This window comes from Lissotriton helveticus, chromosome 7 (assembly GCF_964261635.1).
Source record: "Lissotriton helveticus chromosome 7, aLisHel1.1, whole genome shotgun sequence".
NCBI classification, from domain to species: domain Eukaryota; kingdom Metazoa; phylum Chordata; class Amphibia; order Caudata; family Salamandridae; genus Lissotriton; species Lissotriton helveticus.
Window position 1 is genome coordinate 1,754,921,435 of NC_136068.1, and position 25,994 is coordinate 1,754,947,428.

The 25,994-nt window shown below is 46.2% G+C and overlaps 1 protein-coding gene across 1 annotated transcript in view; it reads left to right on the forward strand.

Moving 5' to 3' along the window:
• LOC144769679 (sialic acid-binding Ig-like lectin 13) overlaps positions 1–25,994 on the forward strand; it is a 477,913-nt gene that overhangs the window by 376,325 nt on the left and 75,594 nt on the right. The window lies entirely within an intron of this gene.

Genomic DNA, 25,994 nt, shown 5'->3' on the forward strand with positions numbered 1-25,994 from the left:
ATACCTACGTTAGTACTAATAGTGATGGGAGAACATAAATCTCATCCCTACGCCTGCTGTGTGGGGTGCTTCAGGGATCTTCACTATCCCCAACCTTGTTCAATGTCTACGTTAGCTCGTTGGCCAAACGTATTCGCTCTCACGGCTTTACTGCCATTTGCTATGCAGACGACACTCAAATAGTGGTGTCTCTATCTTCAAAACTGGAGGACGTAGCAACTAAATGATTGTATGGTGCACATCAATAGATGGATGTGCGACAATTGCTTAAAGTTGAATACTGACAAAACAAAAGTTGTACTGTTTGGCAAGGATACATAATTTTAGAACTCATCTTGGCGGCAAGATACAGCCGGGCCTTGCCCATCACCAGCAGAAATGGTAAAAAATCTAGGTGTTACGCTAGCTGACCAGTTGTAATTATTGGATCAGGTCAATTGCATTGCTTCGTCATGCTTCTTTACGCTGAAGATCCTACAAAAAATGATACCTTTAAATCCTTTGGACCTAACAAAAACAGTAATCATTGCTTTGGAGCGATCAAAAATCGATTACTGCAATGCACTCTACTTAGGGGCAAACAAGAGGACGTTACATGAGCTGCAATTACTACAAAATGGGGCAGCACGATTACTGCTCAAGATTCCCAAATTCAGTCCTGAACCCAAAGTATTCAAGACCTGCACTGGCTTCCGGTCCAGGCCAGGATCCAATTTAAGTCATTGTGCATTGTGCACAAGACACTTTAAGGAGCTGTGCTGGCCTGTCTTACCAAGCATATCAGATGGCACATCCCATAATGCAATTTCAGGTCTTTGACGGACTCCCTACTGGTCGTTCCTAGGGAGATGACTGTATAATGGGGTGGCAGAAGTTTCTTCCACTTGGCCCCTAAACTGTAGAATACTCTGCCTGTTACTCTGAGAAGTCAAGCCAACAGACAGTTGTTTAGGAAATTGCTAAAAACTTGACTGTTTGCACCCAAGCCGTAGTACCTACCTTATCTCTCTGGTCTAGTCTCACTGACAGCTACCGCTAAGATGCCTCGGCATACATGCGCATTACAAATCCTTCGTTTCATTTTAACGGTGTTTCGAGCACTTGTGAAAATTCACTATGCCCCCCTGTGACCAAAGCTGGTTCTTACTTCTGCTCTTGTGTTCCAGTTAGCTGCAGGTAGTAATTGCAACACATTTTGTTACCATGTGGAATGGACCTGAGTAGATTAAATGTATCCTCATAGTCATCCAGGCATAAACATATAATTCAGTGAGTCATTGTGATCATGTTTGTTGATATCTAGAAACATGCACGCTATATACGTGCACATGTACGCTATAGACATGTGTCAGTGTGTACTTTACATTCAACATTTTTATCCCAGTCCCAGCACATATATACCCTCTCCACAAGGGTCATGGGTCCCTGCTAGTCTGCGGTTCACAGCGGCGCTTCTGGAAGTTCCTCTGGCACTATAGTGCACCCCCTGGCAGTGCCTTCAGGATCTCAGCCCCATCCCTTGTGATGACAACAGTGTGCTCAAACTGTGCTAATCTGTCAGAAGTATCAAGACTTAGCAGCGGGTAATGGCATCCCTTGGGGAACTGAGTAATCTGCTGCCACTTCACACACACTACTCAGGCCACACCTTCTATTCAGGGGAACCACACCGCCCCACTCCTATCATGTAAATAATCCCCAAGGAGGTGGTGGTTCCCGGGGTAAATCTGCCCGTGGGGACAGGGGCTGCATGGGCCTCCTCCTCTTTTGGTTAAGTAAACCATACCCCCAGGACCTGGCCTACCCAGGGGCTGAAAAGAGAACAAGTACAGTACATGTTTGTTTTTTTTCTTTCAATTTTTGCAGTGGATTCCCGACTTTGTCGCGATTTTGCAGCACACATTTAAAAAACAAATGCTTCTTAGACCTCCTGAGACCTCTCTGAGACCCCAAGACTAAGGCTTAAGGGTCAGGGTATTCTTGCCCTGCCCCTTTTCTATTTGTTAACCTTGTTTCAGGTACTCTGATGAAGCCGAGTCCCAAGATGGCTGCTAGCACTTCATTGTTGAAGTGCTGGGATCCAATCACATCTCAGCACGAGATCTGGAGGGTCAGCGGAGCCTTTGTGCCACAAGATGAACAAATTTAATTTAATATCCTAAAATCTACTGAATGTATTTACACCAAACACCAAAATGAGTTCTGTCTGGACCAAAAGCTACCTTTGTGCCTAATTTGCTGTAATTGGGTCCAGTGGTTCGGGCTGTAGTTGTGGCTAAAATCTCTATGGAAATTAATGTTAAAAAACACTTGTAATGACCTCCCCTTTTCCTCAGCCACCGCTTGACAGATCACCCAGAAACATTTCATGCACAGCAAGAATCACTGCGGCACTTTTGCTGGAAAATCTCGGGAAGATTCGTTAAACGGTGCCAAAGATATAAGCAAGTCAAAAAATACTTTTTTGCTGGAAACATGGTCCTAACTATAATATATATATATATATATGTATATATATTTTTCCCAGCAAACGTCCCAATATGAGAGGAGCGGCCAAAAGCTGGTGCAGGCGGCGAGGTTCGGGACACCCTCGCAAATTTGTAATTACAGCAAAGTTTTCTTCAAAGGAAGACGCCGCACACCACCTCAGTTATATGACAAGTTGTTTATTTCTTGTAGGTTCCCCACCTACGCGTTTCAGACAGATACACTGTCCTTGATCACGGTTAACAAACACGTGTCCATCATTGATTTCTACCATTTATACCGACTAACTCCACCTGGCAATTAAGGTGCATTGTGGGTGCCGTAGTTTTAATGCATTTTTTATCTTGCAATGCGCTAATACCCAACCGGATCGCGGTGTTATAATGGCATTCCTTGAACATAGGGTTATTATTAATCATTGTCGTCTATTTTGTGTTGTCACATAATACCAGACGATATAGGACCACGGGGGAGTCAGGGACTGAGTGTCCATGTGGGAATTCGTTAACTAAATACCCAAATCCTCCATTACTCATGGCGTGTGTGAGGCTGAGTGCCTGCCGTTCGATAATGTCATTATAAACTTTGATCAACAGTCGGGTTCGCGCAAAGTTAAAAAGCTATCAGTTGCAATAGGTCATATCAATTCGCTTTGTCCAACTAGTAGGATTTAGAATCAGAAGATTAGTTGTCTACATAAGCAATGTTCAAACCAACAAAAATATTTACAAGAAATATTTTAAATATTTGTGAGGGAGTGTTCAGAAGGCTTCCAGAACAACAATTTTTTTTATAAATGTACGCTCAGTTCCTCGTCCATGTTCAGACCCCACGGCTGTCTAGTTTTAAACCTGATGATTAGTTTAGATTCGAGGCGTCTCAGTCTTGTTACTCGATCGCCTCCTCTTTCATTTTCTCCTACCATGGCAATTCCCGAGTATTTCATGTTTTTCCATGTTTTGCCAGGGTGTGTCTTCAGATGTTTTGCCGTTGCATAACTCATGTCATTGTTCTGGATCGCTCTGGTATGTTCAAGTATTCGTTTTTTGAGTGGGCAGATAGTAGAACCGATGTATTTTTTACCACAGAAGCAAACAATTTGGTAAACCACGAAAGATGAATCACAAGTTATCTTGTCCTTTATGTCAAAAATTCTTCCTTTTGGATCTTTCAAGGTTTTAATGTTCTGGCCGATTGTGCAAGCTTTGCAAGTTGTGCATTTGCTGAAACCCAGTTGTCGTTTTTCTAGCCAACTCAAAGTTTTGATTTCCTTTTTAAAGTGGCTATTTACTAGGGTGTCCTGTAGAGAGGGCGCTTTTCGCTAAGTGATTAAAGGTCTGTCACCTATTAGCGATCCTATCTCGTTGTCCTTTTTCAGTACATTCCAGAACTTAATCAGAATTTGATATGTATATATATATATATATATATATTACCTACTGGCGGTCGCCAGTAGGTATATATAGTTAGGATTTTTTCTCTATGGGTTTTTTGAAAATTCTATGTCTAATAACTTTGGCGTTTGTGGACGGAATTGGCTGAAATTTTCAGGAAAATGGCACATTTTGTTTCTGAGCAGCCCTTGAAAATTTGGGGGGGGTTCGTCCAGTGGGGGCCGAGAAAAAAGGGGGGTCCCAAAACGTGTTTTTAACATTGAGTTTTCCATAGGGCGGTTGGCCTCACTTTTAGCCCGAACGGCTGAATGGATTTGCACGAAACTTGGCAAAATTGTAGGGACTGGTAGCCCGATGTGCCTTTTGTAGGTCTCAATATATGTGCTCCAGTGGATTTTGAGAAATTAACGTTTAAAAAAAGATATATATCTGTAACAGCGGACCGGGCAGCGGCCCAGGACGCGTACTTTTCGCGCAACGGAGCTTTGTGAAGCGAAGCTGATTGGTTCTCTGGCGTCTGTCAACATTCCAAACAGTCCGTAGCGGCCGCCATCTTGTCTCTCGGTAGGATCGAGAGACAAGAGGAGGCCAAAGCGAAGGGGCAAATGACCATAAGGGGGAATAGTAGATCCTCGCTGACCCCCTAGGTTTGATGTGGAGGTTTTAAAAGGGCCCCGCGGGGCAAAAAAAAATAATAATAATAATAATCGAACGGCTGAATGGATTTGCACGAAACTTGGCAAAATTGTAGGGACTGGTAGCCCGATGTGCCTTTGCTAGGTCTCAATATATGTGCTTCAGTGGATTTTGAGAAATTAACGTTCAAAAAAAGATATATATCTGTAACAGCGCACCGCTTCGCGTACTTTTCGCGTTACGGAGCTTTGCGAAGCGAAGCTGATTGGCTCTCCGGTGTCTGTAAACATTCCAAACAGTACGTAGCGGCCGCCATCTTGTCTCTCGGTAGGATCGAGAGACAAGAGGAGGCCAAAGCAAAGGGGCAAATGACCATAAGGGGGCATAGTAGATCCTCGCTGACCCCCTAGGTTTGATGTGGAGGTTTTAAAAGGGCCCCGCGGGGCAAAAAAAAAAAAAAAAAATAATAATCGAACGGCTGAATGGATTTGCACGAAACTTGGTAAAATATTAGGGACTGGTAGCCCGATGTGCCTTTGCTATGTCTCAATATATGTGCTTCAGTGCATTTTGAGAAATTAACGTTCAAAAACAAGATATATATCTGTAACAGCGCTCCGCTTCGCGGAGATAAAATTATATCTGTATTACCTAGCTGTTGCTAACACCAGTTAGCGACGGCTAGTAGGAGATAGCGACCATCTTGGGTCCCACTTTGCATGTGAGTGATATTTATCACTAATGACATGCAAAGTGGGCATGCCAAGATGTTAGCGACTGGAAACAGTCGCTAACATCGCTATCTCCTAGGGACTGGTAGCCCGATGTGCCTTTGCTATGTCTCAATATATGTGCTTCAGTGCATTTTGAGAAATTAACGTTCAAAAACAAGATATATATCTGTAACAGCGCTCCGCTTCGCGGAGATAAAATTATATCTGTATTACCTAGCTGTTGCTAACACCAGTTAGCGACGGCTAGTAGGAGATAGCGACCATCTTGGGTCCCACTTTGCATGTGAGTGATATTTATCACTAATGACATGCAAAGTGGGCATGCCAAGATGTTAGCGACTGGAAACAGTCGCTAACATCGCTATCTCCTATTATCAACTTTTGGAAATATTCGAGATAAGCGCGAATATCTCCAAAAAGTAACAGCTGCCCTGAGCAGTTCTTAGCCATGTTATCCAATGGGAGGTGGATAACATGGCTAAGAGCATTAGCTCGGTAATGCATGAATATCGCTGAGTTTTCAGCGATATTAATGCATTGCGGTCGTTTTTTATCGTATTTGCGATAAACCTTGATAATAGCAAGGTTTATCTGCGATAATTTCTGACGGTAAAAAAATCTTTGCAATGCATCGTTAGGGATAAATATCGCTTAACTTTGGTAATATGCCCCAACGTCTGTTAACGTTCGATTCGAAGGAAATCAGGAATTGTTGAAAAACATTGTGTGCGCCATCTTGTCTTTTTTCAAATGCCACACTTTTGTCGTGCACGGCAGCCATTTTAGATGCCTTGACCAGACCCACTCTGTGCACGCTGTCGATCCTTAGCATGGCTCCCCACCCTCGCAAGCATCTCACCCAGGCAGTGGTCACCCCCGCTCTCTGTCTTATGCATGGGTAATAAACCTCCCCCCATCTGCGCTGCTCTTCCCTGAGAATCACACCCTGTGCCCGCCCGACACCTCCCTTTCGCCCTATTCACTACCGCACCCTCTGACACTCCTTTTCCTCTGTGTCCGATTGTCCAGGCCGGTCCTAGGCTATCAGCTAGCCCTGCAGATGTAGTTTATGGCCACAGCTTTAAAGAATCACCCCTCTTCAAAGGAGTTATAGTAGATCAAGGCCCACACTCGATGAGATCCGTCACAGCAGAAGCGTTGCTATTATCTGAAAACCATCCTGTATTGTGATTGGGGAGGGGACCGAGCGTGAAGCGGAAGATTCCAGGGATGACTCTTTGTACATCAAAGTTTTTACAATTATGTGTCACATTAAAAATATATAGCACTCCGACAAAGTAGTAAGATTATAAAACTTTAATAATTTATAAATATATACAAGAAAACAAAAATAGTAATAACATATAAACATTTTTAGGGAAAAACAACGAAGTAGCGGTCGGCTGTGCGAATAGTCCCAACGCAGCACAACGTCCAGATTTCCGGCGTGGGGCGTCGCGGGGGGTGGGTCATCAGTAGCAAACTGTTGTGCGAATAGTTCCAAGGCAGCAGAACGCGCCGAAATCTAGATGACACGAAAGTGATGTCTAGTAAGTTGCCACCCAGCAAATAACGGCGTGGGGCGTCGCGGGGGGTGGGTCATCAGTAGCAAACTGTTGTGCGAATAGTTCCAAGGCAGCAGAACGATGGCACCAAGGTGATGTCCAGTAAGTTGCCGCACTGGTTTTGGTATCCTACAATGCTGCTCCGAATAACGGCGTGGGGCGCCCCGGGGGAGGCGGCGTGAACGGGCCTCTCCAGGTGGAGTCTCATCTGTTTTAGTGGGGCGCCCCTTTACCATTTCAGTTGCCATTCCGTCCGCTTTTGGTCCACTGTGTCAAAATCCACCATTCAGCTGAGTTGCGCCCACTCTTGCGGTGCAGCGATAGGCGGCTGCCACAGGACTCTCAAAATGGCGGCAGGCTCTTTCCTTTTTGGGCGTGGTCCACTGAAATGGCCCTGGGACACCTTGGAAATCGGACGCTTGTCTGCTAGGTCTTGGACCCCATTCTCGAAAGCGTCCCCTCCGCCTTGAGAATTCATCAAAAGTTTTGGGGGCCCCGACTCCTGCAGGCTTCTGGTGGGGAGCGGCTGCCATGATTGCTCGCGGAATGACCACGACGGAGCTACGAGATGGTGGTGCTCTCATGCTGACGCCAGTTTAGTCTGAAACATCCAGAAACAAGGTGGGGCTTTCATCGTTTGGGGGAAAAAAAAAGTTTTCATCCAATGAAAAGTGTTGTTTTTAGGTCATATGATCAAGCCTTCCATCATTAGGAAACCAAAAGTAAAATGAACCAATGAAAAGTTTTATAAACAAGTCACATGACCTGTTATGCGGCATAGGGTATAAAATGCGTAGAAAATACGTTGGCACGTGAGGCGGCGTCAGTAGCGGACCGATGTGCGAATAGGCCGAAGGCAATACAACGCGCCAAGATCCGGATGGCACCGAGGTGGTGTCCAGCAAGTTGCAGCACTGGTGTGGCCATCCTACAATGCTGAAAGTCGGCGTGGGGCGCCCCGTTGGCCTGTGAGTTTGCGTCAGTAGCGGACCGATGTGCGAATAGGCCGAAGGCAGCACAACGCGCCAAGATCCGGATGGCACCGAGGTGGTGTCTAGTAAGTTGTCGCACTTCTGTGGCCATCCTACAATGTTGAAAGTCGGCGTGGGTAGCCCCGTTGGCCTGTGAGATGGCGTCAGTAGCGGACCGATGTGCGAATGGGGCCAAAGGCAGCGCAACAATATTTTCTGACTGACACCACAAGGCGCTGAGATGCCAAGATCCGGATGGCACCGAGGTGATGTCTAAGTTGCGGACTGATGTGCGAATGGGGCCAAAGGCAGCGTAACAATATTTTTTGTATGGAAGATACCACTAGGCGTTGAGATGCCAAGATTCGGATGGCACTGAGGTGATGTCTAGCAAGTTGGTGTGGTCATCCTACAATGCTGAAACTCGGCGTGGGTCGCCCCATTAGCCTGTGAGATGGCGTCAGTAGCGGACCGATGTGCGAATAGGCCGAAGGCAGCACAACGCGCCAAGATCCGGATGTCACCGTGGTGGTTTCATAGTTGAGAGGCACTTCATCTGCAGTGGGGCGCCGAGATCCGGATGGCACCGAGGTGATGTCTAGCAAGTTGCTGTACTGGTGTGGTCATCCTACAATGCTGAAACTCGGCGTGGGTCGCCCCATTAGCCTGTGAGATGGCGTCAGTAGCGGACCGATGTGCGAATAGGCCGAAGGCAGCACAACGCGCCAAGATCCGGATGTCACCGTGGTGGTTTCATAGTTGAGAGGCACTTCATCTGCAGTGGGGCGCCGAGATCCGGATGGCACCGAGGTGATGTCTAGCAAGTTGCTGTACTGGTGTGGTTATTCTACAATGCTGAAACTCGGCGTGGGGCGCCCCATTAGCCTGTGAGATGGCGTCAGTAGCGGACCGATGTGCGAATGGGGCCAAAGGCAGCGCAACAATATTTTCTGAAGAGAAGACACCAAAAGGTGCTGACATTCCAAGATCCGGATGGCACCGAGGTGGTGTCTAGCAAGCTATGCAGTTGAGTTGTGTGCGCACTTGCGGCGAATAGGTCGAAGGCAGCATAACAATGTTTTCTGAATAGGAGACACCACAAGGCGTTGAGATTCGGTTACCACCGAGGTGATGTCTAGCAAGTTGCCGCACTGGTGTGGCCATCCTACAATACTGATCCGAATAACGGCGTGGGGTGCCCGAAGGGGGGGGGGGGCCGGCGTGAATGGGCCTTCCTAGGTGGAGGCTCGTCTGCTGTAGTGGGGCGCCCCTTTACCGTTTCAGTTGCCATTCAGCTGAGTTTCGGCTGCTCTTGATGCTACAGCGACAGGCGGCTGCAAGAGGACTCTCAAAATGGCGGCCTGTTCTTTGGATTTGGGCCTGGTCCACTAAAATGGCCCTGGGACACCTTAGAACTCGGACGCTCGATTTTTTTTTCCTTTCCTGTACATGCAAAAAAAGGTAAATGCCCGGTACGTTACACGCTTCATCTGCCACGATGAACTCTCCAGAGGAACCGAAAAAAATATAGTTGTGGTAACTATACCATGCATCGTCATATGGAGAGGTGGCACCAATTAATTATAGTGCTGCATAAAAGAGAGATTTGGAGGAGAACCCCTGACCTGCTAGTACATTCATCAAAGAAGTGGCACTGAGAGCTTCAGAGGCAAGGGAAACGGTCCCAAATATTTAGAAGAACTTTGGAAAGATTAAAATGACATGTTTAGATTGTGGCAAATTAATTTCATGTGGACAGATGAGTGTTACTCTAATAAATACAGCATATGAACATCATCATAGTCGATGGTTGGTAGAGACATTTTGACTATATCCTGGACCTGCCCTTCCTCGCCCAAAATGGCGCCGGAATAAATGGGACTCGTAACTCCTTGTTGTGTACTGGTTGCAGAACCTTGAAATCACGAGATACGTATGCAGTTTTGAAGCACATGGCGGGCGGGGACGAGAATTGATTGAATATTTCGACATCCCTATTGATATTAAGTTCTGATGTGTTATTGATTACTGTACTGTTGAAAGTTCGAATTAACGTCACCCATGGTACTTGCCCGCAAATGTATATCTAGATAATTTTATTGTAACTGGCCCTGTCGTATTTTAATTATAAAATGTACGTCCACCGATTCCGTAACTGTTAGACACCTTAGTTCTTGCAACCTAATGGCCCGCCCGTTACGTTCCTCTACAGTGTAAATGTCTATTCATCATATACGATTACAGTTTGCTCTGTGGCAGGCCCACGTGGTTATAGGCTCGTATTTGTATAATGAAATCTTCACAATAAAGGTTTTTAAAAGAAAACATGGTAGTAGTATATACATTGGTAAAGTTTTTAATAATAGTGACTGTTTTAGAATCATTAAAAGGCAAGTGAAATAAAGCAGACCAATTACATGAAGGGTAAAAGGTATAATACGAAGGAACGCAGTAAAGATAAATGGTCAAGGGCTGTTGTGTTTTCTATTCCTGCAACATAAAGTGATCGATAAGAATCTCATATTCAGGCGTATCGGCGACTAAGACAGCAGGTCGACCCTCTTTTGCTCAACGGCTCCGTCATGGGACGAAGAAACACTCTTTTTCTCGAAAAAAGAATATATTTTACTTGCAGGACAGTTGTAAAATTTCCGGGAAAGTACATTAGCCTGGAACATTATAACATATATTTAAGAAAAAATAATGTTCGGAAGTAATGAAAAGCGTAATTTTTAGGTCATATGACCAAGCCTTTCATCATTACAATAAGAAAAGTAAAATGAACCAATGAAAAGTTTTATTAACAAGTCACATGACTTGTTATGCTTACGTTATGCGCTGCGCGCCCCGGATGACTTCCGGATGCGCTAACGCGGCGCGTCATATGACGCATTACGCGACAACGCAGGTACAGAATATAGTCAAAATGTCTCCACCAACCAGCGGTCGGAACACAACCCCTTTCAGCAGGCTAAATAGTTCTGTTAAATGACAACAGAAGGGACAGGCAACAAGAACCATCAGTCAAAGAGGGGAGGGCTAGTTCTTCTCTACCGGGTTACATTGGGGCGCTACCGGAACTGATCGAATTGGTAGTCTACAGTGTTTCTGGATGTTTCAGACTGAAGCTGGGGTTAGCATGAGAGCAGCACCATTTCGTAGCTCCGTCGTGGTCATTCCGCAACCAATCATGGCAGCCGTTCTTTATCGTTATTTTGGGCGGGGTGGGTGGCGGAGCCGAGCTGTTTTGCAGCCATCATTGTGTGGAGTTCAGTTCATCTCACTAGTTTTGTATTTGTCATGAGGGGTTGTTCCTAATGTTTCTATTTTAGCGAGGTCAAAAAGAGATCCCATTAGTGGCCTACTGATTTTGCTCGATTCCTTTTCTTTTTTTTTACACGATTTTTCGTTATCTGCAAAGACTAAACAGAGTATTGCGACTCTGTGTTTGTTTGTAAATAGAGAATGAACCAAAGAGAACTAATTCTAAAACAGTAAATACTTGGATAACAATCAATCAAATGGAGAGAGAAGCAGGCACGACGGATTACAATGGGGGCAAAGGCCTGCGTTAACTACCTTTCACTATCTGCAAAGAGAGAGTACTCCTAATAGAAATGAGGGGGGGGGCACCATTCAAAGCAGATCAGTGTGCATAAACACGAAAATTTTTCACTTACCACGTACTTGACATTCGACAGCTTATGATATTTGCTATTAAAAAACCATTGAAATTCACTGAAAAAACCATAGGTTATAGACCATATATAGTTAGGAATTAGCATTTACAAAACCTTGAAAATTCACTGAAAAAACCATAGGTTATAGACCATATATAGTTAGGAATTAGCATTTAAAAAACCTTATTTTACTCACACAAAACCATTGAAATTCCATATATAGTTAGTTGCACTAACTATATATCGCGCACCCGCAATCCACTGCTGATCATGTCACATATTACATCATTCATGACATGGTCAGTGACATCACTGATGACATCACTGATGACATCTCAAATGACATCACTGATGACATCACTGATGACATCTCATTTGACATCATTCTTGTGCTAATACGATAAACCTCTTCAGACTCTAATATAACCTTAGATACACTCAGTGTATACAGACACTCACACACTGCCACTCATCCATGGAGTTACTCACACACCCAGTCAGTCATGCAAAGAAACAATCTCACCTCCATTTCTTCAACTATACAGTTAAACACACCTTACTTATTGAAACATATACTAACACATATTTACTCTCTTATACAATCCCTGATACAAGTTCACAATGATCGATACAACTACTCACTCATTCAGTGGCTCTCATGCACAGTTATTTATATATGCCAACTCTCACATGTACTGTGTTTTACATATGTACTTACTATGACATGTAGCATTGAGATATCCATTCACTCATCAATACACTCATGCACACAGTCAACTGCCCATGTAGCTGTTTCCACATGCACTCTTGAACTCATACACCTAGTGAATAAACTGCTCACACATCTATGCATAGAGTCACACACCTTCCAGCCACCCCTACACAAACTCAATCTCCCATAGAAATACTTGGGCAACCAATTAATAACACATATAGCCTCTCGTATAGCTAATGATCAACACATGCAGCAGTTTACAGAACAACAGACATAATGATGCACAAATTAAGACAGTTTAGTCACTAACCCATGCATTCAGTGAGACACATTTAATCACTCACTCATACAGTCAGTCACGCACCTACTAAATCCTTCATCCAGACACTTATACATCCACTCATTCTTCAATATGTAAAACATATTTAAACTTTACAAAAACACACAGACACTAGATGATGTCATCAGTGATGTCATTTGAGATGTCATCAGTGATGTCATTTGAGATGTCATCAGTGATGTCATCAGTGATGTCACTGACCATGTCATGAATGATGTAATATGTGACATGATCAGCAGTGGATTGCGGGTGCGCGATATATAGTTAGTGCAACTAACTATATATGGAATTTCAATGGTTTTGTGTGAGTAAAATAAGGTTTTTTAAATGCTAATTCCTAACTATATATGGTCTATAACCTATGGTTTTTTCAGTGAATTTTCAAGGTTTTGTAAATGCTAATTCCTAACTATATATGGTCTATAACCTATGGTTTTTTCAGTGAATATATATATATATATATATATATATATATATATATATATATATATATCAAAGCTCCACGGGGAAAAGCGTGTCGTGGTGTGAGTGCTGCTCGACTTGGTCACCCCGTGGAGCTTTGATGTTTATAGCGGCAGGCCAGCCGCTGAGCGGGCACCACCCCTAAGTGAAGGGGGCCACTTGCCTGGAATATATGGGGCGCGAGGTGGCACACGGCACATGGACAGCGGCTCCATATCTTTGGGGCTTATGTGCAGACTTTCATCGTGGCAAAGATACAAGGAAGTAAGAAGGACTACATCTCCCATGATACAGTCTTACGCACTGTCTAATTCATAGCAGCTGCATATCAGCGTGCGATGGGACTTAAAGAGGTGGGTGTGACCCTGTGCTTCCTTCGACTGCAGCGCCTCTGAGGAAGTGAATAACGAAACGCGTCAGGCGGCAGACGTATGTCTTTTAAAGAACAGAGAATGAAGCTGTGCAATAAAATCGCTTTTGGGGAAAAGCGTGTCGTGGTGTGAGTGCTGCTCGACTTGGTCACCCCGTGGAGCTTTGATGTTTATAGCGGCAGGCCAGCCGCTGAGCGGGCACCACCCCTAAGTGAAGGGGGCCACTTGCCTGGAATATATGGGGCGCGAGGTGGCACACGGCACATGGACAGCGGCTCCATATCTTTGGGGCTTATGTGCAGACTTTCATCATGGCAAAGATACAAGGAAGTAAGAAGGACTACATCTCCCATGATACAGTCTTACGCACTGTCTAATTCATAGCAGCTGCATATCAGCGTGCGATGGGACTTAAAGAGGTGGGTGTGGCCCTGTGCTTCCTTCGACTGCAGCGCCTCTGAGGAAGTGAATAACGAAACGCGTCAGGCGGCAGACGTATGTCTTTTAAAGAACAGAGAATGAAGCTGTGCAATAAAATCGCTTTTGGGGAAAAGCGTGTCGTGGTGTGAGTGCTGCTCGACTTGGTCACCCCGTGGAGCTTTGATGTTTATAGCGGCAGGCCAGCCGCTGAGCGGGCACCACCCCTAAGTGAAGGGGGCCACTTGCCTGGAATATATGGGGCGCGAGGTGGCACACGGCACATGGACAGCGGCTCCATATCTTTGGGGCTTATGTGCAGACTTTCATCGTGGCAAAGATACAAGGAAGTAAGAAGGACTACATCTCCCATGATACAGTCTTACGCACTGTCTAATTCATAGCAGCTGCATATCAGCGTGCGATGGGACTTAAAGAGGTGGGTGTGGCCCTGTGCTTCCTTCGACTGCAGCGCCTCTGAGGAAGTGAATAACGAAACGCGTCAGGCGGCAGACGTATGTCTTTTAAAGAACAGAGAATGAAGCTGTGCAATAAAATCGCTTTTGGGGAAAAGCGTGTCGTGGTGTGAGTGCTGCTCGACTTGGTCACCCCGTGGAGCTTTGATGTTTATAGCGGCAGGCCAGCCGCTGAGCGGGCACCACCCCTAAGTGAAGGGGGCCACTTGCCTGGAATATATGGGGCGCGAGGTGGCACACGGCACATGGACAGCGGCTCCATATCTTTGGGGCTTATGTGCAGACTTTCATCGTGGCAAAGATACAAGGAAGTAAGAAGGACTACATCTCCCATGATACAGTCTTACGCACTGTCTAATTCATAGCAGCTGCATATCAGCGTGCGATGGGACTTAAAGAGGTGGGTGTGGCCCTGTGCTTCCTTCGACTGCAGCGCCTCTGAGGAAGTGAATAACGAAACGCGTCAGGCGGCAGACGTATGTCTTTTAAAGAACAGAGAATGAAGCTGTGCAATAAAATCGCTTTTGGGGAAAAGCGTGTCGTGGTGTGAGTGCTGCTCGACTTGGTCACCCCGTGGAGCTTTGATATATATATATATATATATATATATATATATATATCTCAGCTCCAAAGTCCTGGTAATACCCACCCGGGTTTACAGGAATATTAAGCACTCTCGAGCACGGCAGTGTTCTTTAGCAGGGCGATTTATTGCAGAAACAGACGCGTTTCGGGAGAGCCCTCCCTTTCTCAATGTTTACATCTGATACAACGAGCGCAGTGCCATTTTCAATGTTTGCAACAAAAATCAAAAACAAACAAAGGACAAATTCTTACTTGCATTACTGGGCGCCATCTTAAAGTGTATGTTTTCAACACTATTTACATTGAATTACTCGCAAGTTTGTAACACCTAAATACTGCCGTGTATCGGCAAGGTAGATATCTTTGAAAAATAAAAATAAAACCATGCATTATAATTCATCTTAATACATTATCGGCCAAGACATCAATGCATTATTGAAAGATAATCAACTACTGACAAAAAACACACAAAATTACAATGTGGTAAAGTCAGACAAATCTAGCCGTGGATCGGCAATTGCAGCCCATAAGGACTGCTACAACTTAGGTGTAGTCCAAAACTGAAGCAATTCATCTAGTAGATATTACTAATAGTAGCATCATTCATCACTAGAACAACAACAAAAACAAAAACGAAGTACTCAGAACATTGCAAAGAATATGACAGCACAAACATTTCAACTAAAATGTAAGAAATTTGATAATTGACTCAGATAGTTCTCAGAAAGTAGGATTAGACATAGTTAACCAAAATGTGAGGCCAGTTCTTCTCCCATATTTAAACCTCCAGGTGCTCTGGTCTCCAGGTCTATGATATAACGAGACTCAAGTCTCCTAAGTGCGAGCAATCTATTGCCCCCTCTAGGGTTTTCTTCGACTTGGTCCAAACAAAAATACCTGAGAAGATTCCTGTCACTGTTGTGTTTCAGAGAGAAGTGTCGGGCCACTGGATATGTGAAGTCTTTATTGACAATGGCCCGCATGTGTTCTAATACCCTCAACTTGACAGGATTAATGGTACTCCCAACATACCGTAGCAAGCAAGGACACATCAGGCAGTAGACTGCAAAGTCTGTGTGACATGACATAAATTTGGTTATAATCCTCCCATCTCTCTTACCCGGGACTTGGTATGTCAGTGTTCTTTTGCTTGCCACGCAGGCCTTGCATTTTCCACAAGGGAAAAAACCTCTGGTTTCCTTCAAGGTGCCTAATGGTTTACGTATTGGTGGTAAGTAGCTATGAACCAATTGATCACGTAGAGATCTGGTCTTCCTAAACGTGATTATCGGTGTGTTGGGAATGTCAGGCCCTACATTTATATATATGCCACGTTCACCCCTCCTTGCAGAGAAGAACAGAGGACACCAGGGGAGGTTCCTGAAAATACGCCCCTCCTGTCATGTGATGAAGGGCTCACCTGCAACCAATATGCTGGGGTTGTGTCACCACAGTTCAATGTCGGACTGCAGCTCCCACAATGCAGCTTGATGGTAAAATACCTGGTTGTAGCAGTAGGCTCGCGGAAAATGCTGGACTAAAGTAGCCTCGGGTCCTCCACTTACAACCATCCCGTTCTTTCTGCTGCCAAGGCTGGAAACGCGTGGCAAATTCCAGGCGTCTCCCCAAGCAATCCTGGGCCGCCCATTGACGACCATCTCACGGCAGGCAGTTGAAGGGTATGGCGTGCCTCGAAAATCCGATTCCTCTGCTACAAATTCAGAACAAAGTTCCTCTTTGCCCATGAGTTCGAGACAGCTTAGCGTAAGGGTCACTCTGTAGCGCACCACGGGCTGCGCGCACAATATGTCACGAACACCCCTCCTTGCAGAGAAGAACAGAGGACACCAGGGGAGGGTTTCAGCTGCTTTATTAAAGAACAAACGGCAGACCGGTTTCGGCTGTGCGCCTTCTTCAATGCCTCAGTTCCTATGGCGAGCACTCTGTAAAGTTCCTGAATTACGCCCCTCCTGTCATGTGATGAAGGGCTCACCTGCAACCAATATGCTGGGGTTGTGTCACCACAGTTCAATGTCGGACTGCAGCTCCCACAATGCAGCTTGATGGTAAAATACCTGGTTGTAGCAGTAGGCTCGCGGAAAATGCTGGACTAAAGTAGCCTCGGGTCCCCCACTTACAACCAACCCGTTCTTTCTGCTGCCAAGGCTGGAAACCTGTGGCAAATTCCAGGCGTCTCCCCAAGCAATCCTGGGCCGCCCATTGACGACAGTCTCACGGCAGGCAGTTAAAGGGTATGGCGTGCCTCGAAAATCCGATTCCTCGGCTTCAAATTCAGAACAATGTTCCTCTTTGCCCATGAGTTCGAGACAGCTTAGCGTAAGGGTCACTCTGTAGCGCACCACGGGCTGCGCGCACAATATGCCACGAACACCCCTCCTTGCAGAGAAGAACAGAGGACACCAGGGGAGGGTTTCAGCTGCTTTATTAAAGAACAAACGGCAGACCGGTTTCGGCTGTGCGCCTTCTTCAATGCCTCAGTTCCTATGGCGAGCACTCTGTAAAATTCCTGAAATACGCCCCTCCTGTCATGTGATGAAGGGCTCACCTGCAACCAATATGCTGGGGTTGTGTCACCACGGTTCAATGTCGGACTGCAGCTCCCACAATGCAGCTTGATGGTAAAATACCTGGTTGTAGCAGTAGGCTCGCGGAAAGTGCTGGACTAAAGTAGCCTCGGGTCCCCCACTTACAACCAACCCGTTCTTTCTGCTGCCAAGGCTGGAAACGTGTGGCAAATTCCAGGCGTCTTCCCAAGCAATCCTGGGCCGCCCATTGACGACAGTCTCACGGCAGGCAGTTGGAGGGTATGGCGTGCCTCGAAAATCCGATTCCTCGGCTTCAAATTCAGAACAAAGTTCCTCTTTGCCCATGAATTCGAGACAGCTTAGCGTAAGGGTCACTCTGTAGCACACCACAGGCTGCGCGCACAATATGCCACGAACACCCCTCCTTACAGAGAAGAACAGAGGACACCAGGGGAGGGTTTCAGCTGCTTTATTAAAGAACAAACGGCAGACCGGTTTCGGCTCTGCGCCTTCTTCAATGCCTCAGTTCCTATGGCAAGCACTCTGTAAAGTTCCTGAAATGCGCCCCTCCTGTCATGTGATGAAGGGCTCACCTGCAACCAATATGCTGGGGTTGTGTCACCACAGTTCAATGTCGGACTGCAGCTCCCACAATGCAGCTTGATGGTAAAATACCTGGTTGTAGCAGTAGGCTCGCGGAAAATGCTGGACTAAAGTAGCCTCGGGTCCCCCACTTACAACCAACCCGTTCTTTCTGCTGCCAAGGCTGGAAACGTGTGGCAAATTCCAGGCGTCTCCCCAAGCAATCCTGGGCCGCCCATTGACGACAGTCTCACGGCAGGCAGTTGAAGGGTATGGCGTGCCTCGAAAATCCGATTCCTCGGCTTCAAATTCAGAACAAAGTTCCTCTTTGCCCATGAGTTTGAGACAGCTTAGCGTAAGGGTCACTCTGTAGCGCACCACGGGCTGCGCGCACAATATGCCACGAACACCCCTCCTTGCATAGAAGAACAGAGGACACCAGGGGAGGGTTTCAGCTGCTTTATTAAAGAACAAACTGCAGACCGGTTTCGGCTGTGCGCCTTCTTCAATGCCTCAGTTCCTATGGCGAGCACTCTGTAAAGTTCCTGAAAAACGCCCCTTCTGTCATGTGATGAAGGGCTCACCTGCAACCAATATGCTGGGGTTGTGTCACCACAGTTCAATGTCGGACTGCAGCTCCCACAATGCAGCTTGATGGTAAAATACCTGGTTGTAGCAGTAGGCTCGCGGAAAATGCTGGACTAAAGTAGCCTCGGGTCCCCCACTTACAACCAACCCGTTCTTTCTGCTGCCAAGGCTGGAAACGTGTGGCAAATTCCAGGCATCTCCCCAAGCAATCCTGGGCTGCCCATTGACGACAGTCTCACGGCAGGCAGTTGAAGGGTATGGCGTGCCTCGAAAATCCGATTCCTCGGCTTCAAATTCAGAACAAAGTTCCTCTTTGCCCATGAGTTCGAGACAGCTTAGCGTAAGGGTCACTCTGTAGCGCACCACGGGCTGCGCGCACAATATGCCACGAACACCCCTCCTTGCAGAGAAGAACAGAGGACACCAGGGGAGGGTTTCAGCTGCTGTATTAAAGAACAAATGGCAGACCGGTTTCGGCTGTGCGCCTTCTTCAATGCCTCAGTTCCTATGGCGAGCACTCTGTAAAGTTCCTGAAATACGCCCCTCCTGTCATGTGATGAAGGGCTCACCTGCAACCAATATGCTGGGGTTGTGTCACCACAGTTCAATGTCGGACTGCAGCTCCCACAATGCAGCTTGATGGTAAAATACCTGGTTGTAGCAGTAGGCTCGCGGAAAATGCTGGACTAAAGTAGCCTCGGGTCCCCCACTTACAACCAACCCGTTCTTTCTGCTGCCAAGGCTGGAAACGTGTGGAAAATTCCAGGCGTCTCCCCAATCAATCCTGGGCTGCCCATTGACGACAGTCTCACGGCAGGCAGTTGAAGGGTATGGCGTGCCTCGAAAATCCGATTCCTCTGCTTCAAATTCAGAACAAAGTTCCTCTTTGCCCATGAGTTCGAGACAGCTTAGCGTAAGGGTCACTCTGTAGCGCACCACGGGCTGCGCGCACAATATGCCACGAACACCCCTCCTTGCAGAGAAGAACAGAGGACACCAGGGGAGGGTTTCAGCTGCTTTATTAAAGAACAAACGGCAGACCGGTTTCGGCTGTGCGCCTTCTTCAATGCCTCAGTTCCTATGGCGAGCACTCTGTAAAGTTCCTGAAATACGCCCCTCCTGTCATGTGATAAAGGGCTCACCTGCAACCAATATGCTGGGGTTGTGTCACCACAGTTCAATGTCGGACTGCAGCTCCCACAATGCAGCTTGATGGTAAAATACCTGGTTGTAGCAGTAGGCTCGCGGAAAATGCTGGACTAAAGTAGCCTCGGGTCCCCCACTAACAACCAACCCGTTCTTTCTGCTGCCAAGGCTGGAAACGTGTGGCAAATTCCAGGCGTCTCCCCAAGCAATCCTGGGCCGTCCATTGACGACAGTCTCACGGCAGGCAGTTGAAGGGTATGGCGTGCCTCGAAAATCCGATTCCTCGGCTTCAAATTCAGAACAAAGTTCCTCTTTGCCCATGAGTTCGAGACAGCTTAGCGTAAGGGTCACTCTGTAGCGCACCACGGGCTGCGCGCACGATATGCCACGAACACCCCTCCTTGCAGAGAAGAACAGAGGACACCAGGGGAGGGTTTCAGCTGCTTTATTAAAGAACAAACGGCAGACCGGTTTCGGCTGTGCGTCTTCTTCAATGCCTCAGTTCCTATGGCGAGCACTCTGTAAAGTTCCTGAAAATATGCCCCTCCTGTCATGTGATGAAGGGCTCACCTGTAACCAATATGCTGGGGTTGTGTCACCACAGTTCAATGTCGGACTGCAGCTCACACAATGCAGCTTGATGGTAAAATACCTGGTTGTAGCAGTAGGCTCGCGGAAAATGCTGGACTAAAGTAGCCTCGGGTCCCCCACTTACAACCAACCCGTTCTTTCTGCTGCCAAGGCTGGAAACGTGTGGCAAATTCCAGGCGTCTCCCCAAGCAATCCTGGGCCGCCCATTGACGGCAGTCTCACGGCAGGCAGTTGAAGGGTATGGCGTGCCTCGAAAATCCGACTCCTCTGCTTCAAATTCAGAACAAAGTTCCTCTTTGCCCATGAGTTCGAGACAGCTTAGCGTAAGGGTCACTCTGTAGCGAACCACGGGCTGCGCGCAGAATATGCCACGAACACCCCTCCTTGCAGAGAAGAACAGAGGACACCAGGGGAGGGTTTCAGCTGCTTTATTAAAGAACAAACGGCAGACCGGTTTCGGCTGTGCGCCTTCTTCAATGCCTCAGTTCCTATGGCGAGCACTCTGTAAAGTTCCTGAAATACGCCCCTCCTGTCATGTGATAAAGGGCTCACCTGCAACCAATATGCTGGGGTTGTGTCACCACAGTTCAATGTCGGACTGCAGCTCCCACAATGCAGCTTGATGGTAAAATACCTGGTTGTAGCAGTAGGCTCGCGGAAAATGCTGGACTAAAGTAGCCTCGGGTCCCCCACTTACAACCAACCCAATCTTTCTGCTGCCAAGGCTGGAAACATGTGGCAAATTCCAGGCGTCTCCCCAACCAATCCTGGGCTGCCCATTGACGACAGTCTCACGGCAGGCAGTTGAAGGGTATGGCGTGCCTCGAAAATCCGATTCCTCGGCTTCAAATTCAGAACAAAGTTCCTCTTTGCCCATGAGTTCGAGACAGCTTAGCGTAAGGGTCACTCTGTAGCGCACCACGGGCTGCGCGCACGATATGCCACGAACACCCCTCCTTGCAGAGAAGAACAGAGGACACCAGGGGAGGGTTTCAGCTGCTTTATTAAAGAACAAACGGCAGACCGGTTTCGGCTGTGCGCCTTCTTCAATGCCTCAGTTCCTATGGCGAGCACTCTGTAAAGTTCCTGAAATACGCCCCTCCTGTCATGTGATGAAGGGCTCACCTGAAACCAATATGCTGGGGTTGTGTCACCACAGTTCAATGTCGGACTGCAGCTCCCACAATGCAGCTTGATGGTAAAATACCTGGTTGTAGCAGTAGGCTCGCGGAAAATGCTGGACTAAAGTAGCCTCGGGTCCCCCACTTACAACCAACCCAATCTTTCTGCTGCCAAGGCTGGAAACGTGTGGCAAATTCCAGGCGTCTCCCCAACCAATCCTGGGCTGCCCATTGACGACAGTCTCACGGCAGGCAGTTGAAGGGTATGGCGTGCCTCGAAAATCTGATTCCTCGGCTTCAAATTCAGAACAAAGTTCCTCTTTGCCCATGAGTTCGAGACAGCTTAGCGTAAGGGTCACTCTGTAGCGCACCACGGGCTGCGCGCACGATATGCCACGAACACCCCTCCTTGCAGAGAAGAACAGAGGACACCAGGGGAGGGTTTCAGCTGCTTTATTAAAGAACAAACGGCAGACCGGTTTCGGCTTTGCGCCTTCTTCAATGCCTCAGTTCCTATGGCGAGCACTCTGTAAAGTTCCTGAAATGCGCCCCTCCTGTCATGTGATGAAGGGCTCACCTGCAACCAATATGCTGGGGTTGTGTCACCACAGTTCAATGTCGGACTGCAGCTCCCACAATGAAGCTTGATGGTAAAATACCTGGTTGTAGCAGTAGGCTCGCGGAAAATGCTGGACTAAAGTAGCCTCGGGTCCCCCACTTACAACCAACCCGTTCTTTCTGCTGCCAAGGCTGGAAACGTGTGGCAAATTCCAGGCATCTCCCCAAGCAATCCTGGGCAGCCCATTGACGACAGTCTCACGGCAGGCAGTTGAAGGGTATGGCGTGCCTCGAAAATCCGATTCCTCGGCTTCAAATTCAGAACAAAGTCCTCTTTACCCATGAGTTCGAGACAGCTTAGCGTAAGGGTCACTCTGTAGCGCACCACCTGTACCACACTTCTCGGGTCACTCATGGGCAGGTGCTTGACACGCGATGGTACTCGCGTTAACATCAGGCTCAAACTCCGTTTTCTTCCATAAACAAAGTACAGCACTCCAGGGGTAAGGGCAGGATTTTCTTTATTCCGCCGTTAGCAAAACAAACGCGTTTCGGACACAAGCCCTTCGTCAGTGTTTACTCTTTGCCTCGTGAGGCAGCCACTTTTAACTACGTTTTAGACACATTGAAATACGTCATTATGGCATGCCAGCAACAGTAACGATGGCTTTTGGATCGCGTAGGCGCACTGGTGAGTGTGGCGGCCATCTTTTAATGTTCAAAATTGAACTTAACTCCTATTAGAGTCATCGAAATAATCTTGCCGTGTATCGGCAAATCGGCCGCTCAAGCTGGTGTAAAGTAAATTTAGCCGTGTATCGGCATGTCACCAGCTCTAGTTCGAGGTAAATCCTCGATTCCAATGCTGGTGTAATTCAATTCAATTCAATTACAAGAATTCATAAAAGCACATATATAATTACACAATTTCATAAAATCCATAACAATAATAATATTATTATAAATAAGCACTGGTGGTTCAAAATTAAACATTGTCCATCATCTTACGAGCACGGACAGCAATTTTTAGGAAAGTGCAAATGCGGCAAATGATCTCCTCATTATCCAGGGTAAGCAACAACAAATAAGATTCATTCAGAGTAATAGGTCTATATTTTTTTTTAAAAAAGGAATTAAAAGCCATTTGGTGTATTTAAAAAAAAATTACATGAAAAAAGAAAATGTATGTCACTTTGTTTACTTAACCCATTACAGGGGCAGCTTATTTTGCTTGGACTGGGGTGGAAGCCCAGCGGAAAGTTTAACAAGAATCTAATGGAGCCAGCCCTTAATCGGAACAGGAGACTTCTTTCCCAATGCGTCAATGGTACAGTTAGGTACAGTGCTAGGGGATATCTGTATAATTCCATAGCCATATACCTAACTACTGTAGTTTTCTCTAGTTCTATCCTGTCTCGAGCCGTTGTATAAAGTGCATAGAGTGCTTCCTTCAATTCAGTTTTTCCCACCGTATTAACGTTGCTTGGATTGGTGAAGATGTTATCTTTCCCTATCTTGGACAAACTTTTGTGGATAAACGAGAGCCATGGGATCTCCATCCCCCTGTCACAGCTTAGACAGTCGATTATTATTTCTTGAGTCAGGGTGGCTAAGCTGTTCCTCCATACTGAGTGCCAGAATAGCACTGGTCGTGCACTAATAAAATCTGAAACAAAATGTAAATTTAGTTCTCTGTGTGCAATATAGTTTGATGTGGAGATTGGTAAGCTTAGCAACTTTCTGCAAAATCGGTTTTCTTCTTGGTGTATACGACAAGTGTTTCCGATACCCCATACTTCTGCCCCATAGGTAGCTACGGGCACACATTGTAATTTAAAATTTTTAAGAATTGCCTTAGTGGCTCCGGATCTCTTTGGTCTGGGGATGCTTAAAATAGAGTTAATGGCCTTTGACAATTTGCTCTTGGCCTGGGCCCAATGCCCAGACCACGAGCCATTCGCATCAAAGTCCACTCCTAAATATGGAAAAATTTGAGTAGCAGTAAGTCTTTCATCCCCTACCTGTATGGTGTCCAACGATTTTTCCCTGGGCCACAGGACATTATAAAAGATTTTTTAAAATTGACTTGCAGATCTGATTCATCCATGATTGTCTTAAAACTTTTTACTAAAATACGCAGCAAGTTGGGGGTGCGGCCCATTAGGACCGCATAATCTGCGTAAAGTAGAGCGGGTAACAGTTTGCCATTTATTATGGGGACATCTGGTGTGGAGTTTTCAAGATATTTACTGAGGCCGTTAATATAAATAATAAAAAGCAGTGGTGCTAAAACGCACCCCTGCCAAACTCCCCTTCCTATTGTTATTGGCCCGGATAGTTCCCCTCCCAATCCTATTCTCACTCTTGATTTTAGATCTGTGTGTAAAAAAGCTAAAAAATGAACCAATGTATCATCCAATCTGTAACCCAATAAAATAGACCAAAGCTTGGACCTGTTGACAAACTCGAAAGCGGATGACAGGTCCATAAATACTAAGTAGATCGGGGCAGAACGAGCAACGTTATACTTATCGATAATTAATTTAAGATTTAAACATTGCTCGACTGTGCCGTCCCTACTTCTGAAACCCAGTTGACATGGTGATAGTATGCCACTTTGCTCTGTCCAGTCAATTATTCTATTATAGATAACACGGCCCAAGATCTTTAGAGTGTTATCTAACAGCGAGATCGGTCTGTAGTTTACGGGATCAGACCAATCTCCCTTTTTATATATGGGGACGATTATACTAGTTTCCCAGGTTTCGGGCATCGCTGCTTGAGGTAAACTATTAAAAACATTCACGAGCATAGGGGCCCAAAGGTCAGAATTCCATTTGATAAGGTCTCCGGGCAACCCGTCAGGTCCGGGTGCCTTCTTGCTAAGACTCTGGGCGATTGCCTCCTCCACTTCCCCCAGGGCTATCTGTAAACTGCTAAGCTGTTCTGGCATGTCGTAAATCAGACTATCTGATGGAGAGGCATACATTTTGGTGAAATGTTGTTCCCAAGCATTACTTGCAATGGTGCAACTTATTGATGTTAGTTGTTAGCCCATATTCCGGAGTTCTTTTACCGCAGCCAGAATAAGTTGCTACATTTCCCCCCTGCGGTTTCGGCTAGGGTTTCCCAGCGTTCGCCCAGGAGCGTGCCTCTCCGTTTGTCTAGTGCTAATTTGTAGGCTTTCCTTGCCATGCTAACAGTTGACCTGATTCGAGGGATCTCGGTAAGAGCTTTACGCAAGTTCTAATTTGCCTTTGAACAATTACATTCAAACCACTTTGGGTCCTTCGGGCCATGAGTTACTGGCGCTGATAAGACCGTAGAGCATATTTTGATTAAGTGGGTGATAACTTCATGACCTCTGGCTGTTGTATTGGAGCACAGATCAATTGATATCTGGTCCTCCCTCAATAGGGCATTAATAGTTTCTTCTTTGTCTATGCCTCTCCATTTTAGCCTCAGTCTATCCGTAGATACACTTATATATATATATATATATATCCATAGCATGCGTCCCGTAGAAGCCCGTCCACGTCCACCTGATGGGACTAGTGCAATGCAGCAGGCGCGTGTCCGGTAAATAATGTAACATGTAAAGGCGGCACCTCACAAGTTGGTGAGGCACAAAGAAGATTGAACTCAGCATACTGCTTTCAGATTAATTTATTTTCGGCAATGAGTTTCAACCTCAACAGGTCTTCGCCACGGTCTCATTTACATATTGTGCCATATCCACCATAGAAATAGCATACAGATGAAACACATGAAGAAGATACTGCCATAAAATTTCACAGAGAACATTGGGGTGCATAATAAGAACGAAATGACTAATTAGTCCTAGTTTATATAATTAATCCATAACAGAATTATTATCAAAATAAAATAAAGATGACCAATTTGTAGACATGAAAAACAGCTGTAAATAAACAATCAACTATAAAAGCCAAGGGCCTCATTTATTAGAAATGACGCATCGCTGCGTGAAGGCAGCAATGCGTCACTTCTCAGTGCGCACTCCTTGTGTCA